Here is an 8,114-nt window from a genome sequence, read left to right as displayed (position 1 = left end):
AAGGAAAACATCCCCTTAAAAAAAATCTTCTGCCTGGGGATCTTGTTTGAGACAATGGAAGCTTTATCACTGTCTTTAGGGAAGCCACTGTCCTGTGGCATGAAAGCAGGACTCTGTACTACCCTGAGAACACACTAGAAGACTGCAGTCGACACATTTCCTATGGCTGAGATAACACAGAGTGTGCTGGAGGGGTTGTAAGGACTTCAGTGGAGGAAGGCATAGGGAGGATATGTGATAGAGTATAAGAAAAAATGACATATGAAGTTGCTCACAATGGAAATTTATACTAGCTAGCAAAGGTCCCTCTACACCTATGCTACTACATTCATCTTAAAACAAACAAAAAGAGCTAGAGGCTACACATTTAAATAAATTTACCTAGAGTACTTCATCAAGTTGTCTCATAAACAGCTACACAGGTTTCTTTTGTGGTTTTAATCCAATCGTCCAGACATTTAATCCAATTGTCCTTCTAGCACTATCTATAAGTATACCTTATGTAGTTCTGATCCTTCAAAAAGGTCCCAGAATTCACAGTGTTAAAACACTGCAGAATGACCAGAAGACCTCTGCCAGCAGCCATAAATGTAAGAATGAAACCTTGTAGTTATTGAGGCAGCTGTGTAAAAATTTACCTGATGCATAGAGAAACTCTTAATGAATAATGGCCAGGTGTTCTCATTTTCACCTCATTAGAGGAGCTTTCTCTTTCTGCACTAGAGTTTTGCTAATGGTTTGTCAAGCAGGAGTGTTATCCTTGGATATTACATCAACAGTAGCCCTTCTATAGATCACTGCTTCTATAAAATACTTGACATCAAAACAATGAGTTTTTACAGTAACTAGTCCTAATCAGCCTATGCTGGTTTTGATACTCGGCTTGAGATTGGTCAGAGAGTTTCAGAGAAAACCATCTATCACTTTCTAAAGAATGGGTTTTCTTCAGATCTCTTCAGTTGGGCTTCTAAGCTTTTATACCTGGAGTCACTTATGAAAAATTGTTATCCCAAATTTTCAAGAATGGGTATCTACAGAAAAGATCTACCCATACCTAGCTGAGCAAATCTAGGAACTCTGTTGTTAATTCCTTAGACACAAAGAAAATTCAGTCTCCCACAGGAGGAGACCATCACACCAGCCAACATAGCTTAACAGTGACCAATAAACACCAGCTGCATCTCTGAGAGGAGGGTGCAGGGTCCATCCTCCTGGATTACTCTCTTTGCTGAAAGGTCTCTTGCTGCAGTTAAAGAAGGAGAGGGGAAAACAAGGAGATAGTATTTGCCATTGTGGCAACAATTTAATAATTTAACACCTGTTCACTGGAAACTAGACAGTAGATGCATTTGTTTTGCTGAGGCCACTGCACAGCCATCTGAATGTAAAGATTTTTTACCATCTCTGACTCAGATCTGATATAAGCGGGTGACCTAGAACTGAATGGCTCTGCTTTACATTAACAAACCTTTGAAACATACAGATGCCTCACACCTGCATTTCCCTTCATCAAGTGGTAATTCCTTACCGTGAGCGTTTGCATTCACAGTGGCATTTATTTATGATAACAAAGGTGTCACAGAAGATTAAAGACTTTCTACCTGGAGATGTTTAGAGAGAGAGTAACAGAGTTATTTTTACTTAAGAGAAATTCTAAAAGTACATTAGGGAAAAAGAAACAACAATCCAAAAAAAAAATCATTTTCCAATAATGAAAGGAAACAATTGCTCCCTAACTGCACAGGCCTTCCTTATGAAAGAGCAGTGAGACTGTTCACTGCTATATTTCCTAGGCAACAATTGTATAAACAGAAATTAATCCCACTGAATTCTTGTGAATTAGCCTTTAGAAATAGATTAAATATTAATATAATCCATAGCATAAGTCATGCAGGAGTAAAACTGGCATGCAAAAACTGAAGGAATTAATAAGGTGTTCTAAGTACTTATTAAGGTGCAGCTGACAGCCTGTACCACCTTAGCAACTTAAAGGGAAAAGATTTTTCCTTCCACTTAGTCTCCTTCAAATATACTTGCTGCAAAAAGTGGTCTTGTTAACCTTATAACACTGACATTTAAAAAGTAGAGATAATTATAAACAAGGTGAGCAAACCCTACCAAGCAAATGGGTTTAAGTTGAATACTTATAAAGTCTTTTTTTTTTTTTTTTTAAAGAGCTAAATATGTACTAGACAACTTTAATGAGGTAGCGCAAACAGGAATTATCTCAGAAGACATTCACCCAGAGATAACACTCTCCAATTTCTGTTTGGTTCAGGATTTCACTCACAGTAGCAAACATCCTTTTTAATTAAAATGAACATTCATATAAGGAACATGAGGTTCTTGAATATAAATTGAAGTATAACAGCCTAAGAAAGAGGTTAAGATTAAGAATGGATTGTAATTCTAAATGAAATTATCTGCAATCCCTACATTTCAGAAAGTTCAGTAGCTGTACAGATATAACAAGCTTTGAATTCAAGGTATCAGATCTTAGCTAACGTAATCTGTTCAGATCAATTGATAGCATGCAGTAACTGTGTGTGTACAAGGAGCCTACTTTGAGGGTGACAGAGCACTAGAACAGGCTGCCCAGGGGGGCTGTGGAGTCTCCTTCTCTGGAGATATTCAAAGCCCGCCTGGATGATGTCCTGTGCAACCTGCTCTAGGTGAACCTGTTTAGCAAGAGGGTTGGACTAGATGATCTCCCAAGGTCCCTTCTAACCCTGGCCATTCTGTGATTCTGTGAGCCTAAACTTATTCATACTGGAGTTGTTGCCAAAGCCTTCAGCTACATCTGTGATTATATGACTCCTTTTACCACAAGACAGCATGCAGTGTTGTTTTGGCTTTTTTACACTAGCTAGATAATCCTAGGAAATGCTAAAAGCAAAATATGGTTCTACTCTGAAATAGCTCAGTAGATTTGCTCTGCCAATATTCAGCCATATTTTGTCACTTCGATACCAGTTTCTCAGATTTCACTAAAATTAAGGTGTAAGGCTTCAATTTCTTGTTTGTTTGCTTCCAAGAACATAAAGATCAAGAAGGTGAATGGGAACAGCCAGATGGAGTTTTCAAGAACAAATCATGCTTAACCAACCTGATTGCCTTCTACCAATTTTCTACCAATTGTGATGACTGGTAGCATGGAAGAAGGGAGAGCTGTAGATGTTGTTTATCTTGGCTTTAGCAAGGTCTTTGATGTGTTTTCCCACAGCAGCTTTACAGCCAAATTAGGGAACTATAGACTAGAAAAACAGGCAGTAATTGAGGTTGAAAATTGGCTGGACATTCTGGCTCAGAGGTTCACCACAGAGTCAGTGCTACAAAGTCCAACTAGTGGCCAGTAACTAGTGTCATCCCTCAGGGACCAGCACTGGAACCAAAAATGTTTAGTGGACTCTAGGACAGAAAACACTCTCAGCAATTTTGCAAATGACACCAAACTGGGAAGAACAGTAGAATACACTGGAGAGCAGGGCTGCAATTCAGAAGAACCTCAATAGGCTGGGGAATCTTACCAAGTTCAACAAAATCAAAAGCAAATACATGCACCTGGGATGGGACAGGCCACTGCATGGACTTAGAGGATGGGGAATGACTGGTTGGGGAGTAGCTTTGTTGAAAAAGATCTTTGGGTCCTGGAGGACAAGTTCAACATGAGCCAGCAATAGGCCCTTGAAGGTCAACAACATCCTGGACTAGTGGAAGTGCAACCAGGAGGTCCAGGAGGGTGATCCTTCACCTCTGCTTGGAATTTGTGAGACCACATCTGGAGCACTGTGCAGTTTGGGGGTCTACAGTACAAGATAGACATTGACATCCTGGAGCAAGTCCAGCACAGGAGAGCCAGGATGGCCCAGGGACTGGAACACTTGACATATGGGAACAAGCTGAGAGAGTTGGATTTGTTAAGCCCAAAGAGAAGATAGGTCAAGTGATATACTGCAGTATACACCTATTTAATGGCGGGGTGTAGAGAAGACAGACTCTTCTCATAGATGCACAGTGGAAAGATGAGAGGCACCAGGGTCAAGTTGGAACACAGAAAATTCTGGTTAGACACAAGGAAAACGGGTGGTCAGACACTGGAACAGGCACCCAGAGAAGCGGCGGGAACTCCATCCTTGGAGTTATTAAAATCTCAGCTGGGCAACCTTGTCTAGCTGACCCTTTTTTGAGTAAGGACTGGACCAGCTGGCCTCCAGAGGACCCTCCAAAATACATGATGACTATGATTCTGTGATTCTAGCTCTGTGGATTCAGCAAACATAAAAGAGGTAAAAGAGGTGCCTCTCTGCAGGTCTCCCACGTGCCTCGGTATTTCCACCTAAACAATCTACAGAACTGTTTTCTAAAATTCTGGTTAGCTTTGCCCTTATAAGTGGACTCTATCTACTGAAATGATCATTGGACTCTCTTTAATACACTTATCTGATCATGTGGTATATATCTTTTTGCTGCTGGCTCCTAACCTTATTAAGTAGAAAGGTACAAAACTGTTGCTCCATCATAAGAATGAGGAAGACTAATATGAAAAGATGGAGGGGTGCTCCTAGGATCACACAAGAAGTTTTGGGGAGACCTAGAAATTCCACATATGCTCCCTGAACCTTAGGGTAACACTAAAGTTTAAGGTGTTCTTTCTTTGTATTGAAAGAAGCAGATATAATTTTACAACAGTAAAGCAACTTCTGAAAAACCTACAGCTCTCTCAAATTGCCAAAGACGAGATAATTTGGTGGCAGGTTATTGCAGGTGGCAGTGTGTGACTGCCATGGCGAGGGTGCAAGGCTAGAAAATGGAATGTAGAAATAAAAGTAATGCATAAACAAAGTGAAAGAAGTGCCATATGACACTTAAATGTGGAAAGTCCCCATACTATGCTTCTATAGAATCAATTTCCAGTGTTTGTCCTCTTTTTAAGCATTATATGTTGAATCCAGTCAAGGGTGCCAGGGACTGATTGTAACTGTTTTAAAACAGAAGCCACGGGTTTTGATTCTGTCATTCAGTGGGATGAGCTGGCCTAGCCAAATGCACACATAGCACCATGCATAAGGCCACATCCCTTTCACTACAGAAGGTAATGTGAAAAGCTGTTATTTAACACATAATACAATAAACTTCTAGCTGTTTTGAGTGCATTACCTGGAATACATTATTCCCACTCTCCGATTCCCACAATAAATTAAAAACTGGATCTATTTGAATTGTATCTGTGTGGGGAGAAAGCTCAAAATCAGCAAAGTGTGACTGTATTGTAAAGTTAAATGTGTAGGTAGTTCTCATCTTAAAGTTTTATGGGTTTGCAAAGATTAGATAATATGTCAGAACAGTTAGGAGGGGAATGGGAATCCTATTTGCAGTTCTTCTCCAGCAGGCTCACTTCTCAGGCTGACCTGCTAATAAAGGCGACCCTTGGACCATGGAGAGAGCTACTGAAGCAGAGCAAGGTGTAATGGCCAGGTGCAGTATTAATACCAATTGTGAAATACATATTATTTAGGCCAAGCAGTAATATAGAAAAGGATATTTCCAGTGATAGCTAAATGAGGAGAGAGGGGAGGAAATTTCTGTCTTCAATCATGCCTTGGTATGCTGAAGGAACATTTCTCTTCCTATGAACAACAGGAAAAAGTATACATTTCTCACTTAAAGTTATTGATATGAAAAAGGCAGACCAAGATCTCAATAAATATCAATGTGATAAGTCAAAGACTAGTGAATTATTTCAAATAAGATGAAGTTGTACTAGGAATTCAAGTAAAGCAGGAGAGAGACAAGGAACGGTGGGAAGTAGAACCAGGACAAGGACAAAGCTTAGAGCTGTATTCTCATTTAAATACCTGTAGCATCTGTAAACCATATGTACCAAGTATGTGTGATGTTAAGTTAAGTCATCAGTGTGGGGGCTCATAATGAGTCCCTTGGCATTTATAGAGGGACCTGGCCTGTCCAACTCGTGGCTGGAGGCAAATGAAACATCATAAACCAAGGCAATTCACCTTAGTATACTTTAGTGCTTCACTTCACCCAGGAAACATAAGGTTTCTCTAAAGAGTATGGTCTTTGTACTATGCTGTATTAGTAAACTTACAAGACTCTGCCCATGTACAAAAAGGAATTTGCACCAGACTTTTATGAAAAAATATTTTCAGCTCTAAGCAAGCGAGATAGCAGAAAAGCTATGGGATAAAGATTTGAAACAGTGCACAAAGCAGAAAAAGCTATAAAATCCTAGTTAATATACATGAGAAAATAATTCATATGCATTGAAGCCTTGGGAAGAAAGCAGATGCACAAGCATTTTTACTGTAGATAAATGCAGTGTGGCTGCTGCTGAATGTAAAATAGAGAAGACAACTTTTTTCTTCTTATTTTTTGTCATGCTTGATGATCTTGCAGCAGTTTGGGATGGTAATGAAGTAGTGAACTCATGGAAATTAATGTTTTACCTAGTCCATTTAATCTCATTTCCAGGATGTGACTGCATGGGTTGGAATCAAGTATCCCTGTTGTATCCCTGCTGTCTGAAGGATACTATTGCTATATGCAAAGAAAAGATGCAGAAATAATAATTCTCCACATTTAGGATATGAGAAAATTGTGGGAAAGGTGTGGAGAGGTTCTGTACTTAAGACCAGTAACTACCTCTGGCAGTCATCAGCATCATTATAAAAAGCAATAATAATAATTTCCTTTGCTTTCCCTGCTTTACTTTCTTTTACTGCTTCATTGTACACATTGTTCACTAGCACTCTGTTGAGGATGGCTCAAGATCTCACAGTCTTCTAGCCTTTTGAAAGAAAAGTGGATAAATCTCTCTAGCACTATAAAAACCTATGGAAAAGAAAATTTCCTTTCCCATTCCCAGAAAATTAATGTGCAGACTACACGAGGAATAGATATTCTGAGGAACTGCTGACATCTTGGTATCTGAGCTTACTATAGATATTCACAGTATCTGGAGGCAAATACAATCTTTCCCACTCTCTTCACTGTAACTATTGGATCTACCACTAAAAAGTGATTAAGCCATAACAGCTTTCTTCTTCTCTGGTATTTGTGGTATAGAACATCCCAAGCAGAAGTAGGATTTGGCTTGTTTCAAGATTTGAAGTGCAAGAAATTTATTGTGTGCTGTAGTAGTGGGAAATTTTAAAAGAAAGTATAGATCCAAAGTTGCAGCCTACAGCATGTTGAAATACTCAAGAACTATTTAAAGCTGACTTTTCTGATATTTGTTGTTGTTGAATAGACACTTAAGAGAAAGCAAATTTAAATCCAGACTAGCCTACACTGGCAATTATGGTGATTGTTTTTTATATCGTTTTGCAAGTGCTTATGTTTGAATCCCAAATTAAGTTTTGAGGGGAGGGGCTTTCATTGACTCTCTCCTTGTCTGATGAGGCTGTCCAGCATCTAGCACATCAAGAGCTCAGCTTTCCTCCTGCATGACTGATGGCAGTCCGCTGGAAGAAAGGTACAAGTCAGCAGAGGCAGAGGGCTTCTGTGTGGAGAAAAGAAAGTGATAATGTGCAGTTCTCTGAAAGGCTGTATAAGTCTGACCATATTTCTAATGTCTTAGCATCCCTGGCAAGGGGAGCAGCATCAGAATCTGAATAGAGTACATTGCCCTGTCTTCCTGTAAAAAGCTTTGCCAGTGCAACCCACAGTCCCTCTGAAAAACATCACTTGTCTTGCCAAAAGCATCCTTTTCTCTGCAATAGTCCAAACCTTCCTTCTCTCTCTCCTTGTCATTAAGTGAACATTACAAGCCCATTCAGCACTTTCTATTGTTCCCAGAAGCACATTTCTACCACTGAGTTATACAGCAGAAAAGTACAAGTAGCCACATGTTCATCAACCATCTTAATTTACACTTCTTCCAAAAATAGCACATTTCTGAAACCTCATCAGTTTCTAAAACAAATTACACATCACTTCTGACTTATATCAAAATTGAAGCAAAGCTCAGCAGGACTCATCAATTCTCAGGAAAGACTAAACAGCACAGTGAGAGTTCTAATGCCTGTTTAAAGGGTTTTTAAAAATATGCATATGAACATCTTGAACTAACATATTTCAACATGAGTAACTAAAGG

This window comes from Egretta garzetta, unplaced genomic scaffold (genome assembly GCF_000687185.1).
Source record: "Egretta garzetta isolate BGI_Z169 unplaced genomic scaffold, ASM68718v1 scaffold70, whole genome shotgun sequence".
Lineage (NCBI taxonomy): Eukaryota > Metazoa > Chordata > Aves > Pelecaniformes > Ardeidae > Egretta > Egretta garzetta.
The sequence above is the reverse complement of the archived record's forward strand: the minus strand, read 5'-3'. Positions refer to the sequence as shown.